This window comes from Choloepus didactylus, chromosome 8 (genome assembly GCF_015220235.1).
Source record: "Choloepus didactylus isolate mChoDid1 chromosome 8, mChoDid1.pri, whole genome shotgun sequence".
NCBI lineage: Eukaryota > Metazoa > Chordata > Mammalia > Pilosa > Megalonychidae > Choloepus > Choloepus didactylus.
Window position 1 is genome coordinate 90333111 of NC_051314.1, and position 23561 is coordinate 90356671.

At 41.1% G+C, this 23561-nt stretch overlaps 1 protein-coding gene across 1 annotated transcript in view; it reads left to right on the forward strand.

Moving 5' to 3' along the window:
• Positions 1 to 10798: 10798 nt before the first annotated feature.
• Positions 10799 to 23561, forward strand: part of SLC38A1 (solute carrier family 38 member 1) — a 70608-nt gene continuing 57845 nt past the window's right edge. The window contains exon 1 of the mRNA XM_037845034.1: positions 10799 to 11109. The gene's annotated coding sequence lies outside the window, so the exon portion shown is untranslated. The remainder of the gene's footprint in view (positions 11110 to 23561) is intronic.

A 23561-nucleotide genomic window follows, 5' to 3' on the forward strand; every position in this document is an offset into this window, starting at 1 on the left:
GCTCTTAAGGAAGGGTAATTTTTGGGTCATCGGGGCTCTGATCTTTCCAGATAATTTGCATAAACTAGAAAACTTAAACGAAATACATTGGTTTATAAACACAGGTTGAGGTTCCTTTTTCCTTTTAAAAAGTGACATTCAATAGGCACTTACCCTTGATATTTTAAAATTGTAAATTTATTCATCACGAGATTCTAAAACAGCTTTTCACCTGATTTATGTATAAGGCTCTTAAATGTTAAAAACTTCGTTAAATGTAAACTTGATAAATATTTTAGACTTTTTTCATATTCTTTGTCATTTTAAGAGCCTAAAATTTAAATTAAATATAAAAGAATTATAGCTACTTATTTGCTAAACATATTAGTTTATTCATTCATACAGTCATTAATTCAACAACTATTTTTTGAGTTTTGAGCTTCTACTATGTCTTAGGTGCTTCCATTATGTCCTAGGAAACAATTAAAATGTGGCAGCTGTCCTTGTGACGTTTGCAGACTAATGGAGAAGACAGTCTCTGAACACATCATTTCAATACAAGGAAGCATATAAGCTGGTTTGAGGTTTCAGAAATGGCCTCCATGAAGAAGTAAGTGACTTCTAAACTGTATTGGAGGAATCAGTGGCCAATAGTAGATCGATGGAGTCCAGTTAGGAGACTCTTGTGAAAGACAAGGGTGGGAATGGAAAAACTCTTAGAACCTCTGTTTAGATTAATTGATTGTGGTGGCCCTCTCTCAGCTCACTTATCAGCTGGCCCCATGACACACGAGCACGCAAGATATCTCGAGGAAGAAGCAGAAGGCGTGACGATGGTGCCCTGGTTAATTTGTTCCCTTTCAATATACTGCAGTGCACTGCAGTTTCTGTGTGCTTAGTCAAGTGAATTTATAAATTATATTGTCCATTGTACCTGGTTTAAAATTTTCCTCCCAAAATGGACAAGTGGATTTAAAAGATTCCTCTAAAGCAACTTCAGATTAAAAATAACAATAATGCAAGCACAAAGAAATAAGGAAAACTAAAGCTAACACTTACCTAGTAAGAGCTCTGGGCTGGCCACATTGCAAGGTAAAGCAATGACCATTTAATCAAATGTGATAAGAAGTCTGCCGAAAGAATTATCAAGTAGAATTCACGGGTTCACTTCCACAATCATTAAAGATGACCTTTGCAGGTGTGCATTTGTAGACCAGCAATGAAACAATAATTCTTTGTCAATTACCAGGTGGAGTTGAGAAGTGAGTGGCTTGATAACCAAATCAAGGAGGAACCAAAGGTGCACTTACTCTTCTGGGTCCCCACTTTGTGTTTCTGCCAGATCTCTTTCCCAGCTATGACAACCACTGAAACCAAGTATCAAAATAAGCCAAATTTGGAACCAGACTTGTGAATTGCTATATCACAGAATGTTAAACTAAGATGCGAAAAAAACAAAAACAAAAACATGTTGAATCAGATTCCTCGCACTAAAGGTTAGTGTTTTAACAATTTTAGGGGTAAAAGAAAGTATGATTAACAAATAAACTTTAAATGTAAAATCCTACTATTTGAATTTTTTATTTTTTTTGTGAATGTTTTTAGGGTATGTAATAAATAGGATGGCAATACGTATATAATTGACACATACATGTTCTTGTTATATTAGGTTAGTATAATCAAGATGTTTTAATAAAGAGGTGTGCTATCAACATCCTTCGGAAGGAACTTGCCTAGGGGTGATTTGATGAAGATGCCAGAAATACTTAGGAGGTAAATGGACAGGTTTTGTAGTTAATCCCTTTAAAATGCGTACTGTGCAATTGTCCTGTAAGTTGGAAATTATTTCAAAATTAAAAGTTTAAGAAAAAAAAGCACAAAGAAGTCAGCTTAAAAGGGCTCTCATTGATCTAATCTGGGACAAAGGAACCCATAAGCCCACTCTTATAAATGAATAAATGTATATATATGGGAAAGAGAAAGTGCCTCCTTATAATAGAAGACAACTGATACATGGAGAAGGAATGACAGTACTTCAAAAATGTCAAAGTCGTGAAAGTCAAGGAAAGGCTGAGGAAGAGTTCCAGATTGAAAGAGACTAGAAAGAGAGGACAAGTGGGTGTAACGAGCAATCCTCTTTGTATCCTTTATGATAAAGGACATTTCTGGGTCAATTGGAGAAATCTGAAATCCACTTAAAGATATGTGGATGTTCCTGAACAACTTAGCATGGTCACTGCCTAGATATCCCTGAAGATCAGGAAAGTAATTAAACTAGAGGAAGGGTAGCAACAGACAAGATAGAATTTAACAAAGGATTATGAATATTGAATCCTATACAATTTTCTTTTTCTTAGCTGCTAGGGTATTAGCATAGCTAGAAGCAAGTAACTGAAACTATGGTACTGTAACCCATAACATTCTTGGAAATTTCCTATATAACTACTTGTTAAATCACACTTGGAAAGTTATCACCTTTTTACATATATGTTATATTTCACAATAAAGAAATAACTGAAACTGTGGAACTGTAACCTATAACATTCTTGGAAATTTGCTCTCTAACTACTTGTTAAATTGCACTTGGAAAGTTATCACTTCTATGTAAATATGTTATATTCCACAATATTTTAAAAAGGTATATGGGAGTTCTTTATATTATTATTGCAACTTTTCCATAAATTTGAAACTGTTTCATAACAAAATATTTTTTTAAAGAGACCGTCGCCTTTTGTGTTTCACCTTTCTGTCTTCTTTCTGCCTGGAATATAGACAGCCTAGCATGTAGATGAAGTCCCATGATAAGTAAGAATTACAGAACAGTAATAAAGGAGCTGTGCAGCTGCCACACAGCCCTGGACTGACCACCTGAAAATGTCTGCTTGTATGGAGGAAGATAAAACCACTTGAGGGTTCAAAAAAAATGTATCCTGGATCATGCCCATCACCCCCTCCTTATGAAAACACTTTATGCTTACAGGGTCTAGAGTCTGAAATCTTTAACAAGGTCATTACCTCAGGGAAGTGCTCCCTGATTCCAACTCTCATGGAATCATGCTCCTTTTCCTCAGAGCATTTATCTCCATCTGTAATTAAACATTCACTTGGTGAGACCATTTGAGTAATCTGGTCCCTCAGTCTAACTCCAAGCTCCACTAAAGACTAGCTGAATGCCTGGCACTTAGTAAAAAATGAATTAATTAGATGTGAAGAATGAAGGAGAGAGGCCAAGATGCTTCTGTGTTTCTGGCTTGAGCAACTGTGCACATGGTGGTGCCATTTCCCAAAATGGGATTTATGAGAGGAGAAGAAAGTTTGAGTTGGGAAAAGAAATGATGAGTTCAATTTTGGACATGTTAAATTTAAATAGAAAACTTTGAACATTTTACTTTAGAAGTACATAAGTATATGTATGTATATATAAATAACTATAAATGTGTATCAACCAAAGACTATCAATTTTAAATCTTGTTAGAACTACCCCCTTTGTGATTATGAAATAGCATCGTATACCTAAAATATAACAAATAAAGAGCCCTTCAAACTCAAGCAAGCTGAAAATTATACAGTATTTATTATTTTAAGAAAAATCATTTAGAATGGAAACATTTTAGCAAAGTGTGTAACTCTACTCAAGTAACGACTAAGATTCGTTCCCTTAAATACTGTTAGCAGTAAAATAAGCAAACTGAAACAAAAAAACTACCCTTCCAGCAGAGAAGACAAAAACTGTATTTCTGCCCAGCAAACCCTCAGTATCAATTAGTCCCATGAAAGCGGGCCTCCAACATCCCATGGTGTCTGTTTTGGTTTGCTAAAACTGCCAGAATGCAATATACCAGTAATGGGTTGGCTTTTACAATGGGGATCTATTAAGTTTACAAATTTACAGCTCCAAGGCCATGAAAATGTCCCAATTAAGACATCAACAGAATGATACCTTCTCTGAAGAAAAGCCACTGGCATCCAGGGTTCCTTTGTCAGATAGCATGGCACATGGCCGGCATCTGCTGGTCCTTTGCTCCCCGGTTCCATTGCTTTCAGCACTGGGTTCCAGTGGCTTCCTCTCTGAGCTTCTTTGGGTTCTCTCTTAGCATCTCTGGGGCTTTTCTCTCTCAATTCTTTCCAGGTGTTTCTCTGAGCTCTATCAATTTCATCTCTTTTTAAAGGACTCCTATCATAGGATTAAGACCCACCTTGAATGGGTTGGGTCACATCTCAATTGAAATATCCAAACCAAAATGTGCCACCCATAATAGGTCTGCACCCACTAGGATGGATTAAGAGAACATGGCCTTTTCTGGGGTATATAACAGCTCCAAACTAGCACAGTGACCCAACCCTAGTCCTGACCTGAGATAGCTCATGCTATGCCCTTGTGACTTGTTTCAGAGATTTCTGGCCCCTGAAATTGTCATTCATTTGCTCGTTTTCTTTTCCACATCCTCTCTTGCCTTGATGCATTTCACCACTTCCTTGCTATTGCTTTCATTTCTCTAGTACTTGGATGAAGATCATTTATTGCGCTATATTGCCTTTGGATCCTAAACTGATAAGAAAGTAAGGATGATCACATTGGATCAGAACTAAGAAGAGTCAGTCCTGTAGCCTGTTCCTTATGTGTCTTTAAGAGCTTATGGAAGGTGTATACATCTCCCCAGTCTCAGCCATCTGAGTATTTCATTTGGATCTCATATTCATAATTTTTGTCATCCTGGCTTTGAAGGAATGTTTTTAAACATGCTTTACCTTCCCTTGCCTGACTCCAAAGCTTGTGCTCTTAGCTTCTGTGCTGTTAGTGAACATCTTTGTGAATTATTTCTCTGGTGCAGATTCCCAGACATCAATCAGGTCTATGTTCCTCCTACTTGTTGTCAAACTGTTCTCCAATAACAATTATTATTTATTGTATATTTAAGATAGGTAGGAACTGCTCTAAGTGCTTTACATATATTAACCTATATATTTCACATAACCTTAGAGATAGATATTATTTTTATTTACACAAGAAACTGAAGCATAGAGAACTTAAGTAACAAGCCCAAGGTCACAGAGCTAGTAGGTTGTGGTACCAGGATTAGAACCCAGGAAGTTTGGCCCACACTCTTTTTAAAAAAAAATTTTAACTTTTATTGATTTTTTTATTAGGGAAGTTGTGGGTTTATAGAACAATCGTGCAAAAAATACAGGATTCCCATATACCACCGCCACACCAACATCTTACATTGGTGTGCAACTTTTGTTACAAATGATAGCATATTTTTACAATTCCACTATTAATTAAAGTCCACGGTTTAACTTAGAATTCCCTGTTAGTGTAGTGTAGTTCCATGGACTTAAAAAAAAAATGTATTCTGTTATCATATATACAATCTAACATTTCCCCTTTTAATCCTATTCAGATAAATATTTCCGTGCTGTTAATTGCATCCACAATATTGTGCTACCATCACCACTATCCAATACCTAAATATTTCCATCATTCCAAATAGGAACCCTGTGTATTTAATCCTTAACTTCCCAATCCCTATTCCCACCCATTCTCTGGTAACCCATATTCTAGATTCTGACTCTTTGAGTTCTCTTATTCTAATTGTTTCAAATCAGTGAGATCATACAATATTTTGTCCTTTTCTGTCTGGCTTATCTCATTCAACATGATGTCTTCATAGTTCATCCATGTTGTCACATGTATGAACTTCATTCCTTTTCATGGCTGAATGATATTCCATTGTATGTATATACCTCATTTTATTTATCCATTCATTGGTTGATGGACACTTGGGTTGCTTCCATCTTCTGGCAATTGGGAATAATGCCGCTATGAACATCAGTGTGCACAAATCTGTTTGTGTCCCTGTTTCCAATTCTTTTGGGTATACCTAGTCGTGGGATTTCTGGGACATATGGTAGTTCTATACTTAGCTTTCTGAGGAACTGCCAAACTGTCTTCCACAGCAAGCCCCCACTTTCAATCATTAAATTTGCTACTTTACAAAAAGTTATAATAATTTACCTGGCACCATTAGCAGGTGTGGGTGCTATATACTTCTACTTTTTAATTAATACATTCTTATATAGATCCTAAACTTGCCCTTTTCACCTTAAAGCTAAAGTTGGGAGCTGAAGTGGAGGCCTAACTATTCTCTAATACCTTCTCTCTCCTTCCCACAATGGGATGAATGGGAGTTGGGAGCGTGTGCTTGATAGTTTTTTGAGTATGGATGAACATACTAGAATACTTTGAGCCTATCAGTTTGGGCTTTGAAAATTCATTGCCCTATGCTTATTTCTGCAAAATGTGAAAAATAATAACAGGTACCATTTATTGAGCAATTATTACTTACCAAGCATTGTGGAAAGTGCTCTGTAGACATTGAGTCATTGATCATTAGATGGGTATCATTACCCCATAATGCAACAAATTAAGGAGTTACAAAGGTAGGTTTCAAACTCTAAAAGCCCAAGCCACTCCTAGTTGCCCTGCATAATGATGCATAAAGGTCAGTCAAATTAGACATTAAACTTCTAGGACTGATCATAAGGCCCTGGTTCTTTGGTTTACTTTGAATGAATGAAACTGCATTGCCATACCATCATAATGCCTAAAGGATCACATTCCCAGCTCCCCAAAAAGGCAAAAAACAACCAAGTAACCCTAAAAAGTTGACCTTGGTCCTAAATCAGAGGTAATAGATATTTTCTGGGAGGCCTCCTCTGAGATTTCAATTTAAATTCAGTTTAGAGTCAGTGGGGGTTATTGACTTCCTGCCAGAGCCAATTACAAATCTGATGGGGTAGAATGCTGACCATAATACTAGAAGAGAAGCCAGTGGCCCTTGTCACAGTGTTACCAGGGGGGGTTTAGGCCACACAGCACTATATGTCTACAGAAGGGTGGCTAAGACAATTGGGGGCTTCTCTAGTTGCAAATTTACTTTTTCCTGTGGTTTCTTAACTAATTCCTAGTGTCAAAATATTATCATCTATGGATGAGATCCAAAGAACATCAAGGATAAAAACAGTCATCCAGAAAAAGAAATGTGATTACATCAATCAAAAGAAAAAACTACTTTTAAAGACCATGTATCATTTTAGCATCAATTTAAGAAACAAAAGACTCATTTCAGAATAAGCAACTTTTTTTCTAATGAGGTTGAATGCATCCATTAGTTGGTTGTACTGCTTCTATTACAAATAGGAAATGTGCAGAACATTTAATATTCTGAAATAATTTCACCAGTTTCCTTTCCTATTTTTCACAATTGTTAAAATTCAGACACATCCATGACAGTCCTTTACAGATTAAAAAGAAAAAATAAATTCAAAAGATAATCTTGATCTTATTACTCAAAATCCTTACATAAGAAGTCTGCTAGTATCAGGCCAGATGTATTTAGAAAGCTTTGAAAACCAGTGGAGAAAAACAGTATTCTTTGTAAGAACACAGCTGGTGGTGGCCCCTTCCACAGCTGTCCTATTGAGGAACCCAGATGGGGAGCTAGTGCAACCCGGGTGAATGCAAGGTGAAGCCGGGATGAGAGCACATGTGGTTTAAGTTCAGGCTGAATCCTCTCTGGGGTTTGAGTGATCTTTCTTCACAAAGCTGCTCCTCTTTCCTGGAATCATACAAGGAAGACTGACGGGGCCCTTGGAAAACTCCCAGGTGACCTGAAGTTATCTAATTCTCCTTTTGCAGTATGGACTCCTTCCCCAGTCTCATTTTTTGAGCAGATAGAGTTTTAATTTTCTCCATTGCATGGAAGAGAGCAGTAAAATCCCATTACAGAGCAAATTGAGTCTCTGGACTCTGGGGAAACAGGGCAGCAGATCCCATCTGAAGGCAGAATGGTCTGGGATCCTTCCCTTCTAACCCTCCAAAGAATGTTTGTTGTTCCAGCATCAGCGAACATTTATACCTATGCATAGAGAACTGACTTTGGAGTCAGCTAGATTCAAGAACTAGGTATGCCAATTAGAGCCCTGTAATTTGGGATAAATTCCTTACCTTCTAAAATGGTGATTAGGATGATTACACTTCTTAGGAATGTTGTGAAGATTAAAGGAGAAACCATCTTTACAGTGTTTAACCACTTGCTTGCCTCTCAGCAAGCACTCACTGGATAGGGGAAATTGTCATCAAGACACCCTTGCCCACATTTGAGAAATACAGCAATTGAATTTGGGTACTGAACTACTGAAAGGACATCTGAAAGGAAGTTTCACCTACAAGTAGTTCTGGAGATAAATTCACTCTGGGGTTCCCAGGCACTCTTCCTGGTATCCTCCTGAACACCACTCCCCCCCACCCCCCACTTTTCCACATAAGAATAGTCCTTGAATTCAGCCTCCATGTTGAGGTTTACACTCCAGTTCCAAGTCGTGGACTAAATTCCAGAAGAGGGGAGAAGATCCTTCCAAACTTTTGGCCCAAGTGTTTCTGATTGCAAATGGTTAAGAATGTGCATGGACTTTGAATTCAGACCTGAACGGGAATCACTTCCCTCTATCCCACTTCACCATTTACTGTCCTATGTGAACGTGGCCAATTTAACCTCTTTGAACCTGATCTCTTATTTCTACAAAGAGGATTATACCTCACTGAGAAAAGGATTAAACGAGAATGTTTATGTGTACAGTGCTTAGCACAGTAGCTGTTTTTATAGTAGGTGCACAATTTATAATAGCTATTGAATCCAGGTCAAAAAGTGGCAGGTAACTGCAGTCTTTTTGGTGTATAGAAACTGGCAAGTAAGTTATAACTGGAACCAAAAGATAAGCTTGATATCAGACTCCCTTCACTGGTGAATATGCATTTTGCCTTTAATAAGACAGACTTTTCAATAGGCTTACTCAGTAAGTATGGCCCGGAATTTACCTACTTTACCTATTCAAATTTTTTAGCTGCTTAAACCTTATTCATAAGCATTATTTGTGCCAGGCAAGATGTGCACTACCTACAATTAGTAATTTCATACCAAATTACTTTCCTCTAGGAAGGAAGGAGAAAGAACCAACTTTTCCATGACTGGCAGAACACTACAATGGGATGTGTACTCCCCCCCCCCCCTTTTATATATAAATTGGGAAAACTGAGGATTAGAGCAGATGAGGGAAGCAGCAAGTTCAGAGGCAGCATTTGAACGCAGGCCCGTGGGAGCTAGGTTGCCCATCTTTGCCCCATTCTGTTTACAGACCTTTCACTTTCTCAGGTTTATTCCAGAAGATTGTAGCACGCTATCTAAATAGGGTTCTCAGGAAGCCAATGGTTAACTATTAAAGACCATTTACTCCCATTCAGCAGGAATAAGAATTTTGATCAGTCATGAGGAATTCGAAATTTATCTGTTCTCTTCGCTTTTCCAGTGGTGATTAAAAAGCGGTCAACTCCATTACAGTAGCAACGCAAAACGCTTCAGGTAGATTAATTTTTGAATTATGATTTACCCTCTCTTTCCTGTTTTGATGGGACGGAAACTGAACCATCCCTGCCAATAAAATGCTGGAATTTCCACGCCGCAAATTCGCGCCATACTGACAGTTTAATAGGCAGACGCGCAGGTGGTATTTCCCGTCGCCATTTTAAGGAAACACAGCTCCCCTGCAAGGAAGTGCCCAGTCAGTTAAAAGGGGCTGTGTCTGAAACAAAGATGAAGCAGAAGAAAGGAAATGGGGCCCTCTGCCCCTTCCCCCTTCATCATGCCCCTTCCCGACCGACCCCGGGACTGGGAGCGCCGCTGCTGGGTTAACCCCGACGTGCCAGGCTGGCCTGGGGGCATCACGTGGGGTCTCCAGACCGGGCAGGAGCGGGCACAGGCCTCTTCGTTCCCAGGCAGGTGCGTGCTCGAGGCTCAGCAAATCCTTCGGGTTGCATCACCCAGTCTCCAAAACAGAGCTCAACAGCGCATATCCCGGGGAGGACTGGCGAGGTCCGCGGGGTGCTGGATCCAGAAAAGGGGAAGCGCCTTCCGCTGCGGGTCACAGAAACAAAGGGTTTCCGAAGGTGCCTAAGGGTCCCGCTCTCCCGGCCACTTCGGCTCCCTTCCCTACAAACCCGGCAGTCGCAGGGCCGTCCCGGGAGTCCATCCACTGTCTCCTCCTGACCCGCAGATCCCGGCGCTACCAGCGGCCAGCCGAGCTTAGCTACGACCGGTAGCTCTCGCGGCCGTTCTCAAGCTGCGCCCTTCCCACAATGCAACTCCCCTTACTCGGCCTCAGCGGAGCCCGGGGTACCCCAAAATGCACCCGCGGTGTACCACCCTCCGTTCCTCCGCCGGCGCGCCCCCACCCACCGCCACGCCCACCCCCCAAAGTCTCCTGGGCTCCAGCCACCGCCGCAGCTGGGTTCCGAGCACTCTGCCAGGCCCCAGGAGGGTGCCGGGCAGGTTGCCCCGGCTGTGCGCAGGCTCTGCTCCCGGTTCCACAGTCAGCGGCGCCTTGCACACGCGTGCTCCGCAAAACCTCTCTACCCCTTCCCAGACGCACAGTCTCCGCCAGCCGCGGTGGCTGCATCGTCCGCTAGCGGCTAGAGGGAGGCAGCAAGGCGCAGCCACCAGCACTGACACCATGTGACGGGCACCGCTCAGTGACACGAATCTTTGGTTAAAGAGCGGCCGCACCGGAGGCGGGGAGACGGTGCGCGGGACGCGGAGGAATGGCCTGAATTTCCCGTTAAATCATCACCAGCCATGGATGCGCAAGGGCGACGCGCCTCCCAGTAGGAGTATGAGTAAGATTCAAGATCCTCAGCGCCCAATACTATCGATGTAAGTGCGAGGCTGGCGAGCAGACTGTGGGTGGGGGTGGGCGGGGTGGGAGATTCTGATGCAATCAGACCCGAAGGAGGAGGAGAGCGAGGCGAGCGCGGGCCGAGGCAGTCAAGCCGCTCCGCCTCAAGGTCGCCGGGAACCACTGCCCTTCACCTTCCTCGGAAATCCGCCACGCCAACCCTCCCCGCCCAACTTTCGCTGACGCGGGCCACCTTTTCCCGCGGCAGAATCCTCAGCCTCCTGCCAGCCGTCGGCTGAGGCAGCCAAACCTTGACACAAAGGACGTAAAACGGCCGGAGGGAAAAACCCGGAAGGGCGAACACCTGGGCATCTCTTTTTGCCCTTTCCTTTATTTCCCGAGGTAAGTTTTTTTTTTTTTTTCTTCCCGTTCCCAGGAAGAGTTGAAGGAAACACGGCAGGGAGGGAAGGATGTAGAAATCATCCATGCGGGAGTGAAAGGAAGGAGAGCGCGGTTGTGGCCGATGCGTTCGGGTTTTGCGTTTAGGAAAGGAAAAGTCCAGGTCCTCTGCTCTCCCCCGAACAGAAACGGCAGCGTAAGGAAACGCAGGGAACTACGATTTCACCTTGGCGTGGGCTGTGACTTACTTTTTTGGTCTATTTTCATGGTGGTCGTGTGGTACCAAATCTGATTAAATTCTACCACGCCGATCCGGAGGGAGAGCGCAGCCGACGGTAGGGCGCGACTGTATCACGAGGCGAATTTGAATTTTGAACACTTAGGGCGAATTTCCGGTGTCTCCGGGGCCCAGAGGAGATCGTGTATTGTGCCAGGGGATGCTGCGTGCGGCGGGCTGGGTTTCGGAGACTGGCCGGCGGCCTGCCCGGGCCCCGCGCTCAGAAGCCCAGACTGGGGAGCGTAACCGCTGAGCATGAGTAAACAGGGGCACGTTTGCCGCCCTTCCCTTACGTCTGCCTCTTTCCTCTATAACGAAGAGGAGTAGGAGAATGCGGGGGATTTTACTAAAGGATGCTGGCACTGACTCACTGTCCTCTTTTGCCCTGAAGAGATTCTCTCCAAATGAAGAGGGGGAAATGGGGGAAGTGTGCTTATCAGAGAGCCGGGATCCACCGGACGCTGGCGAACAAAGGCTACCGCTCGCGCGGTGTCCAGGCGCGAACAGCGCTCGCCTAGGGTTCCATTTCCTCACCGCACTCCCCCCGACCGCGCTCGCCTCGCGTGTCCCTTTTACCACCAGGACCTCGCTCGCCTTCCTAAACCTCGCCACAAAAAGCCTTTAAACTCGCCGGAAAAGTGCCGGGAGGAAAGCGCGCCTTCACCCTCGTGCGCGTCCCAGGGCGACCCCCCATCCCTACCCCAGTCTGCCTCCCCGCACGTGGGGCTTCAAAATACCCACCGGGACCCCGCAGGTTACGGGGCTGCCCGGGAGCCGCTTCCCTGCCTGATCCCCAGCCTCTCGGCTTGGGCTGAACTGTAGTCAGAGAAGGTACGAGTGTTTATGGCGACAAAAGAAATTTCGCGGTAACCGCGTCACGGCGTTCCGGGTGCCTTTCACAGGCTGCCTTCGCCTTGGGAAGGTGGTGCTACAGTGAGAGTCCTTTGTGTCTCACTCTGCGGCGCAGACCCAGAGTTTTTTTTTTTTTTTTAAATAACACTTTCTTTTGTGGAAATTGACTACCGCCAGGATCACGTACTTTCTCAGACCAATGCATGGTGACCTATGTAGTAAGAGCGAAAAAGACCCCAAATGCTAGGAAATGCTATGAATTTGCATTTGGAAGGTATTTGACATCTCTGTAGTTGGTCTTTTTGCTTTTTAATATAAGGAAAGAAATAAACCTATGGTGTGCCAAGTACAGGGCCCAGCGAGGCTGTAATTTGTCACCTTGATGGAAGAAACTGTGGAGCAACTCGTGCTTTTTTCTGACGTCAGAGGACAACGGAAATAAAACCTGAGCTGGGTGGCAGGGTGGCCTCGCGGTCAGACATCTCATGCCGGCTGGGTAATCCCTGAATCTATGCAAAACGGCCAGATCAGGGTACTGATCCGGTGTGGACCCCCTGGATTCCGGTTCCACCACAGCCTCAAAATGGCACTTCAGAGTCATTTCAGTTCTTGGTATGTCGTCCTACGCTTCAGGAAAAGGGGCTAGTTTGGCTTGAGGTCTTCACCTTGATGAGGTTTACTCGCTTTTTGTTTTCTTCATATATTCAATAAATGTTTCCTACTGAGGGCTCACTATGTGGCAGGCAGCAACCAACAAGATAAAGTTGTTGCCTTGTTGCTGCTTCCGCGAAGCTTCTATTCTTGGGGAAAAACAGATAATAAATGCGTATATACATCAAACAAATTTCAGGAATTGGTTAATGCTATGCAGAAATAAAACAGGATCATGTGATGGGGGAGCGCGCTTGAGATACAGTGGCCCCCTGGAAGAACCTGTGTGAAGAGGTGACCTGAATGACGAGGTGTCAGCTAGCTGTTTGAATGATTAGGGGAAGCACTCAGGTACAAAGGTACCAAGACCCTTGCTGATTACACTGCTCGGACGGTAATATAACTCAGCAGATGTGATTAGTAGATGTTAAAGGCATTTTCAATTCTTTAAAAAGCACTTTGTTGCTAATATTTTGTACATTACTCCATAAATTAACGGTATTTACATTTCTAAAACTCAGTTCACATTTTTTAAATGACCTCGCTTCCTAAAACCTCAAGTGTGTTCTGACTGCCAATAAATAAATCCAGATTCCTTCATAACACTCAGGACCTTCCACAATCTGACTCATACCCTCTTTCTGTCTCTTTCTCCTGGCATTCCCTTTCTCCCAGTTCACCCCATGCTCTACCTGCCACTTTTCTGCCTTACTATCTCTATTCATTCCAGATTGGAATGCCTACTGAAATCCTATGTTTGTGAAGTAGTGGTGCCACTTTACCACCATTTCAAATAGGCATTCACTGATCACCTCAGTAACATTTTCATCAGGATTTATTTATCTTTCATTTTCTGCGCTATTGTTGCTCCAGTGGTGAAAGGTGGGGAAAAGGGCTTAGGTTTGGAATCAGATACAAATCCCAAGTCTCAGTTTGCCAGCTGAGGGATCTTGCGCAAATTTCTTAGCATCTCTAACCCTCAAAACCCCAGTTTTTTTGTTTGTTTGTCTCATTTGTTAAATGGAGACGATGATAATGATGATGTTAGTACCAATATTACTGAGCTTTCCTGTAGATTTAATTAGAGAATGGATGTGAAATGCTTGGCATGGGGTTAGTGCTTTCTCTCTCTCTCTTTCTTTCTCTCTCTCTCTCTCTGTCTCTGTCTTTCGAATTATAAGGGACTTCAGATTTCTTGTCTATCAGAGGAGGTGAGGATAGTTGATCAGTAAAGTTGCTCTTACCTCTGAAATTCAATGAATATGTAATCTTTTAAAAATACTTTTCTGAAAATAATGTCTTAATAGAAATGACTTGAATCTTTTCAAGTCTCCGAGAGAAGAATATGCATCTATGAAAGGTAATGTGGGGATGGGGCAAGTATGTACATGGAAGTAAGCACATTAAAAATTGCATCATAAACTTCAGAAAAAGTTTATGGAACATTGACCCTAAATTGAGCCTTTTAAGAACATTATAATATTTATTTCTGAAATCTGAGCACATTATATTCATTTCTTTGTAGTGACAACCCGTATGTCAGAGTTAGTTACTAACAATAGAGATTTTAAATGATTGGGAAGGCAGCATGGTTTGGAAAAGGAAATACTGGGCTTGCAACCAATAAACTGTTTCCAGTAAGGTTACAATGTGTCTTTGCCAATAAGTAGCTGGGTGCCTTTGGACAACTCATTTAATTTTTTTATGCCTCATTTTCTCATCTGTCCTAATTGCTAATTAATAGTTTCTGAGCTGCCTTCCTCACAGAGTTGTGAAGAAAAGATGAGAATAGCTGAGAAAATCCTTGAACAAGTTGAAAGAACTATTCAAGATCACAGACAGCTATCATTAAAACACTGCTTATCTGTAGGTTTAGGAGATGAGTTTAGATTAGTGATTCTCAATGCTGGCTTCAGGTTAGATTCACCTGGAGTTTTCAAAAAGTTACTGATGCCCAGAGTCCATCTCCAGAGAATTAACTTTAGCTGGCCTTTGGGGAGCCCAGATGTGGGATACTATATAATTCAAGACCAAATGATGATGTTAGTCCTTGAACAATTCCTTTCTTCTCTCTGCACCTTAGAATATGCAGTGGTTTAGATTTTAAAACAAACCAAATGAAAATGAAAAATCAGAAATTAAATGAGGTTCTCCATATGTTGCTCGAAAAAGTCACAGTACTGTGAAGTTACGGCGCTTGACTGATTTTTTCCCTGATTTGAGTAAACAAACCAGTTGTTGACATCATGGAGCCACAGCCTCAGGTTACAATTTATAGCCTGAATTTTCCCAGGCATTCCAGTGCTACAGCCAGGGCCATATAAAGATTTAATGTGTGGATCTAAGTTTCCATGTCTTAGGAGTGACAGTGAAGATTGCAAAAGAAAGAGACAATGGAAAGGAAAAGGAAGAGGATAGACTATGTCCCAAGGGATGGGAGAAGGGGGTTCTTGAGCAGAACACAGAGAAAGAGTTGTGCTTGATTTATTGCACTGTTTTTATTTAGGTCTGAGGTTGCAAACTGGTGGCCATTGGGCAAAATTAAACCTAGGGGCATATTTTATGTGATCTTCACTTTTTTTTAAACTGGTTTGGCATTAGTTGCCAACATTTGAAAATCAGAATTTCATTGTTTCACTTAAAATCTTGAGTTCTGGCATTTCTGAAAATAACATTAAAAATCTGGCTCATTCCTACTGTCAGCTGGAGGGAGGGCAATAGATGGGGCATGTGTTTACCAGTTCTTAGCACCCAGTCTGCTTTGCTCATTTATCTGACCTATCTGGACCCTGGTTGCATTTAAGTTTCCAACTCTTAGTCTAATCTGTAGATCTTAATGCTGGCTGCACATTATAATCCCCTGGAGAGCATTTAAGAGTCTAATGCTTGTGTCCTATTCTAGATCAATTAAATCACAAACTGGAGGGGTGCCCCTTATCACTAACCATAGGTAATTCTTATGTCCAGTCAAAACTGAGTACTACTGGTCTGAATCAACTGATCAAAAGATTTGCACACAAGTCCATCTTCTTATCTTTGAAAAGTGATCCATTGAGAAAGAAATTCAGAGGATTTTGGATTGGGGAGAGATCTTTGAGAGAGCATCAGTTAATCCAGACTTTCTATATTAAGGTGAGGAAGCTGAGGCTCAGAGAGAAGAAAGGAATTGTTCAAGGACTAAAATCATCATTTGGTATTGAATTATAAAAGTATCTTTTATTTTTCTGTTTTCAAATAAAGGCATATTTTAAAATGATTCTTTTATAAATGATCTTCTTTACATGTACCGTTTCATAATGCTTTAAAATTGTCATTATTTCTGTTTTCTTAGATATTTTATAGGGAGTTAACTGTCATAGTTTAGCTAGGGCTTATTAACAACTCCCATCCTTTCTTTTTAGTTCAATAGCAATCCTTGATCAGAAATATTGTTAGAGCAAAAACATAAACATGCAAAGAAAAAGAATTTTCTCAAAAGCTGAAATATTCCAGGCTGTTTTCAACACCATAGGTGTTTAGTAATTATTTAAATTTATTACTTTTTAGTTCATGAGAAACATTTTTAATTTTGTTGGTATTCACCCTACTCAAAAGTACTCACTGTTCTAAGTTAACTTCAAATGTATTTGTGTTTTTGTATAATATACAGTCTGTCCTCCTGTATCCAGAGTTGTAGGCTGACTTCATTAACATCTGATATTATTAGTGTTTTCTGCCTTAGAGGAATCAGTTTCATAGCATCTGAATATGGAGAGAACAATTTCCAGATATCATAGCCTGGCACTTAAGTGGGCATGGGCTTGATGGGAAAGTGGGGAAGAGTGTGTTCAGGGACAGAAGAATGGGGTCAACAAAGCAGAGAAATGCATGAGAGCAGCCCAATTTTCAGGAACAGAAGATACACAAGGAATACAGTGGGAGAGAAAGTTAAGGAGATAGGTAGGAGCAATCTGGGCTTTGAATGTGAAGTTCCAGAGATTAGACTTGTTCCTGTAGACATTAGGAACAGTTGATGATTGACGAGGAAAAAGAAGACTGGGCAAGACATTTATTTCCTGGAAGAATCTGCTTCTGTAGATGGGCGAAGGTAGGGAACTGAGGGAGGCAAGGAGCAGACCTACCGCAGCACAGCCAGGGTTGGGGCAGCAGGAACTGAGAGGAAGAAGAGGATGGGAAGACACATTATGAAAAAATGTTGCCACGTTTGGTGACTGATTAGATGAAGTCGAGTTAAAGTGACACCGGGATTTCAAAGCTGAGTGACTAGGAGAATGAGTGTTATTTTTAACAGAAATAGAAAAGCTGGTGTGCGGGGTCACGTGATGGGCTCAGTTTTAGGCATGTGGAGTTTGAGGTAATGGTGGAATTCCAGATGGAGGTGTCCAGCAGGCAGCTGGAGTCTGAAAAGAATTTATGGAAATTTTCCTGAGCAGGAAGGAACCTGAGAGATCATTTCTCTCTCCAGCTTTCTCATTTTACAGATGAAGAAACGTGCCACATTAAGTGATGTGATCATTATCAAGTAATACTTATGAGGGTGGTCCTATTTCATAATGCAAATGAATACTAGTTTGATAAAATGAAAAACATCAGGAAAAAGATCGACAAGATGCTCTTGCGGGACCAAGCCTGACACCACAGGCTTGAAGCCCTAAAAGGGATTGGATTTGGACTGTGCGGGTAAGCAGAGTAAAGGACCAAAGAGCTACCTCTACACTAAGAGTGGGAGGAGGATGGTGAGCTGACAGGAGGCCGAGAAGCAGCACTTAGGAGGATGCAGTGAGGAGCAAGTTTGTGCAGGTTGGTAATCAGAGTGCCATACTGGAGAAGGAGTCAAAGAGAATGAGGACCGAGGAAGGCTGCTTGCCTGCATTCGGAAGTGGCAGTAACACATATAGTAGCAATGAGAGTAACAGTAGCTTACAAGAACCAGGCCAGGCACTGTTCCAAGTGCTGCGTGTGGACCAAATTATTGAATCTTTTTAATGACTATACGAGGTGAGTATGACTTGATCTCCATTTGACAGATCAGGAAACCGAGGCCACACAGCAACCCAGTGATGGAACCAGAATTTGCTTGTTGAGTGGGGCTTCAGGGAAATGATGAGCACAAGAGCAAGTAGTTCATACTGTTGGAAGTAAACAGTACCATTGGAAGATGGTAGTTGAAGGTTCTCCACAAGGTGACATTCGAGAAAAAGAGCTCTGAGTGATTGACAAATTCAGGGAAGCTGGCAGAGAGGAAATGGTGATACAAGGTCCTAGAGGGGAAGAGACCAAAAGCATTGGTTGAGAGGTAAATCTTGGGCACCAGGAGAGAAAATCACCTTTTCTTCTGACATTGCCTTCTGGCTTCCAGTCTTTTCACTGCTGAGGGCCATTGTAATTTTTTCCCACCCCCTAAGGACCCCATGTTTTCAAAGATTTTGAGTATCAACTCTAACCTTTTATTTTAATTGATGTGTAATTTATCTACTGTTCAAAGTCTAGATCTTAAGAATTCAGCTTAATAAGTTTTGACTGTCAACTTCTATTTATTAACTCATTTTCCATTTTTATGACTCAAAAATTCATAAAATTGCCAGTCGGACTCTAGGACTATCACATCAAGTGAATACACTAGAGCCAAAAACAAGGATCCCTGACATTTTAGTTACCCTGTTTAACCTGTTTGATACCTTTTGAAATATAGAAAAACAACTCATAGTTCTATATTATTACCAACTTAGGGCTCCACAATCCAAGGACCCCAAGTGGGTAACCAAGTCTAGTCAATTATGGGAGAAGATGGCCAGAAAGAATGGGATCACCATTGGTTTTAGGCTTAACACTTTCTCAAAACCAAGACCTAGCTATCATATTAATACATAGCCACCGAGCCAGGAGAGGCACGCTATGATTAGTTCTTCAGAATAAAAACCCCAATGACAATCCAAAATGTATTTTAAAATTAAATGCATGTGACTGGATAGTTAGTGATAAGGGAATTATTATTTTCTAGGCTCAATAGTGATGTAGTATGTTTTTTTAAAGACAGTGTTTAGGGATATATGCTGAAATGTTTGCAGATAATACAATATCTGGGATCTACTTCAAAATAATTTTAGGTGATGGTGGGGGTAAAAATGCAGCAAGATTGGCCTGAATTGATTGTTGTTGGAGCTGATACATGGGTGTTCATAATACTTTTGTCTACTTTTATATGTGTTTAAAATTTCCCCTAAAAAGTTTTGAAAGGGAGGAAAAGATAGATTTAAGAATATTTATCAGAGTTCAGTTGCATGTCACAGAGATCTTTCTATGTTAAGAAAAAGAGCTTTAATACAGGGAATTATGTGCCTATAAAATTGTTGGAGGAGCTGGCAGAGCAGGCTGCCACCTGGGCCTCTAGGAATGATTAGCAGAACACCATTCAACTGGCCTGGCAAGGGAGCTGCTACTTGTGCCTCCATCAGGAAGATGGGAATTCGGAAGCCATTGTCTCAACTGCATGCCTCAGGAACACATCACTTGAGCCAAATTTGGAGCCACAACTATTGCCTCCAGTGTCACTTGCTGCATCTGGTAGAATGGTACCAGCAAAAAGGACACCTTGTGCCACCCCCCCCAATCCCCAAACTGATTCATTTCTGGATTCAGGGCTTTCAAGAATGCACCAGATTGGTGGATTCTAAAATCATATCCAGAACCATAGCTGCAAGGGAGTCTGGAAAATTTAATTTTCAACTTTTTAACCTCTACAGAACTAGATTAGAAAGAATTGAAAGAAATGGAGAGGGCCAATCTATGGATCAACCACAAAGTATATTAGCAATTGAAAATGTGTTTTTGCTTACTCCAAAGGTAATTTTGGCTATTGTTTAAGTTACAAAATATATTTTTGGTTTGGGTTTCCCTCTAAAATATTTTAATCAGTTTCTGCCAGGCCTATAAAATTTTATTTCCTATTACTCCAGATGTGTACCTTGCTGCCTTTACTGTAGCCAGGTTCATCTGAATCATCATGTGAGACTGTTCTTTGCTCATGTGGTCTCCATAACTGTTCCCAGGGCAAGAAATGCAATCCCTTTCCATCGCCGAAATTCTACCTATGTTTAAAGACATAGTTCAAGTCTTACCCCTTTTTAAAACCTTACCTGATTTCTTCAGGCTCCATTTATTTTCCCTCTCTCCCTCTCTCCTTCCCTCCCTCCCTCCCTCCCTCCCTTCTTTCCTTCCTTCCTTCCTTTTTTAAGTTTTGGTTTCTGAAATCTTTGTGGACTTATTATTTGTTCCACCATATAGTTTAGTCTCTACCATGCAAATATTTTATGGCACACTCATTTTATATGGGATAGTTTTGCTTGCTTAAATAGACTCCAAATAACTTGAGGCAAGACAAGTTGCTTGGTATATCCTTGCCTTTGCTACATAATGCCCTGCAGATTAAGTTTATATATTTTACTTTGTTGCTATTTTGATTGTGTTAAGGACCTTTGCTACATAATGCCCTGCAGAGTAAGTTTATATATTTTACTTTGTTACTATTTTGGTTGTGTTAAGGACCTTTGCTACATAATGCCCTGCAGAGTAAGTTTATATATTTTACTTTGTTACTATTTTGGTTGTGTTAAGGACCTCATACAATTTTGGCAAGGATCAAAAACGTTCTGTGTTGTGTAAACTGTAATTTGTAACCTATTATAAATGTTGGGAGATAATAATTATGCTTGGGTTGACACCAAGACCTTGACACTGTGACCCCAGTCTTCTTTTTAATTAATTTTATACTCTGATACTTCTGTCTTCCAGTGAAGTGATAATTCTTTGTTTCTTGAATTCCACCTGTACTTCCTGCCCCTCTGCCTTTGATCATGTTCTCCTCCTGCTGAGAAGTCTTAGCTCAGGCCCATCTCCACCTGTCAATCTCTTGTCCACTAGACAGTGTGAAGGTGCAGCAGTAATAGGTTGGATGTCAATTTATGGCACAGTCAAGCAATTGAGCAAACATCAGCTTTCATGGTGTAGACCTGTGTTTGCCAACATAACTCAGGATAGGGGACAACATCTTAAGTGAAAATAGTGTGTTTAAAAAATTCTATATTTGGCATGATTCCCATTTTTGTAAATGTATATGTATTTTTTTATTGATACTCATCATTCATTTAACGTATATTTACTGAGTGTCTACTGTGTGCCAGGGTATCTATGTGCATAGATACCCCAATATATTTATGGTAGTCTCTATGCCTGCTCAGGTGGCTTTTTTTCCTTACTTGATTTCCTCTCCATATGCAAAATTGTATTTTTAAATTTTTCTAAAAATCCCTATATTATTGTTAGTAAAGAACTAATATGTTTTTTAAAAACACTTCAATTCTTCAAAATACTTACAATGTAATGCTACATGGAAAAGGTAAAAAAGTATGGTAAAAACAGTAAAATCCCAATTGTGAGGGAAGGGGGAGAGAAAATTAAATACTGCAAGTAAAAGCAAATAAAAAAAAAGGAAAAGGGAAAAAAAGGATAGATGGGAAGGACAGAGGAAAAAGTCAAAATCTAACAGTAGCCCATTTTGGGTGGTGGGATTTTTTTTTTTTTACACTGTCTATTCTAAAGATTCTACAGTGAGCATGTATTAGTTTTAGAATCAGAAAAAATGTATGTATATATATACGTTTTTTTTTTTTCCCCAAGGTCTAGTCCAAATGTGACTTTTCTATGAGGTGGCCTCAGATCCTTGAATTTGATGTTGTGCTCTTTTTAAATTCCTTCATCACCTAACACTCAATAAACATACACCGAATTGAATTGGTAGATTTTCCAGGTGTTGCCTCAAACTTCATGACAGCTGCCACTAAACTTGTTAGTTTTTGTCCCTCATTTTTCCAGTGTTTATTTACTCCAGTAAGTTGGGTTTCAGATAGGATATTTCAAAACAATAAAAATTTATATTACGTGATTAGTTTGCACTGGTATTTGCCTAACACTGACCTAATTTTGGTGGCCAAGTCTTCCTCTATTCTTTTTATTTTTTTCCTTTGCTCTTTGGTCCATTTCTTTAAATTACTAGTTTTATATATGTTGTTATTTGTATACACATTTATACACACACACACATATTTGATATGAAAGTTTAAATTCAGGCAGTGGACTCCAGATCTATTACTAGTCAACCCTTCCTCTCCTCAGAAAATTTTTGTCTGGTGCCATATTTCCTACCAGTTTATGGAGAAAAAAGGAATCCCTAACCCAACTGGAAACACCATCTATGGACTCTTAACTTTACTTCAGTAGCCTTTAAGAGAATTATGGAGGACCAAGTCAGTGTGATAAGACTCCCAGAAATTCCCCACTGCTGCCTGTTTGGACAGGATTCATCAAAGGATGGTGAAGTTGCGGGCGGGAGGGGTGTCATCCACTGCAATGCATTTCAGCTTCTCAAAGTAAACACAGATTGTAAAACATTGCTGCTTTGTGAAGGCATTAACAAGCAGCCAGCAAGGGAGGGTCAGTGGCCAAGCTGCCAGATTGGCTTGGACCAGGAGACCTCCCTCAGCCTGGCTTCCCGCCTTCCAAGAGAGGCCCTGCTTTGCAGGAAGGAAGAGGCTCCTGGGACCTTAAGTGTTAGAAAGTACCTAATGTTCTGGAAGTTTTGATAATCCTGGAACCAGGGGGGTTTAATTCTGGGTAGGAGACTGTGTGAATAAAAAGGAATAATCTATCACCTGGCTGTGGAGAAAGAAGAGAATTCCTGAAAAAGTATCATTCTAGGTCACTTTCTATTGGCCCTTAAAATATTATCAATTAGTGTAATGCTTCTTTGGGACTGTGCCAGTTTGGCTGTATTATGTCCCCCCTAAACAACCATCATGTTCTTTAAATGCAATCTTGGGGCAGATGTATCAGTATTGATTAGGTTGGAACCTTTTGATTGAGTGTTTCCGTGGAGATGTGACCCACCCAACTGTGAGTGACACCCTCAATTAAGGTGTGACCTCTTGATTGAATGTTTCCAAGGAAATGTTGCCCCTGCCCATTCAGTGTGGGTCTTTGATTTAATCACTGGAGTCCTATATAAGAGCTCACAGCTGCAGCCAAGAGAGACATTTTGGAGATGGCCATTGAAAGCAGACTTTTGCTGACACTGCTCCAGAGAAGCTAAGAGAGGACAAAACGCCCCAAGAGCAACATTTTGAAGAACACACAGGAGCTGAGAGAGGAGCTGGAACACAACCTGGGATTAGCAGATGCCAGCCACATGCCTTCCCAGCTAACAGAGGTTTTCCAGATGCCATTGGCCTTCCTTTGGTGAAGATATGCTTGCGTGTTGATGCCTTAATTAGGACATTTTCATGTCCTTTGACTGCAAATTTGTAACCAAATAAACGCCCTTTAAAAAAGCCAATCCATCTCTGGTATTTTGGATAATGACAGTATTAGCAAACCAGAACAGAGACACACCAGGATGCTTAGATCGACACACTGGAGTTTTGACTCTTAACTATGTAACAGTTATCTTCTGTTTCAATGAGTTCATTGATTTCACCAAAGTAGAAAATGTCAAATAAATGGGTGCATATTTTCTCACTAATACTTTCTATGCAATGAACAAAATGGTTCTAAAGTTTATGGAATTCAAAATCAGACAGAATATCAAAAATATCCAAGGGAGTTTACCACTGGAAGTATAAGA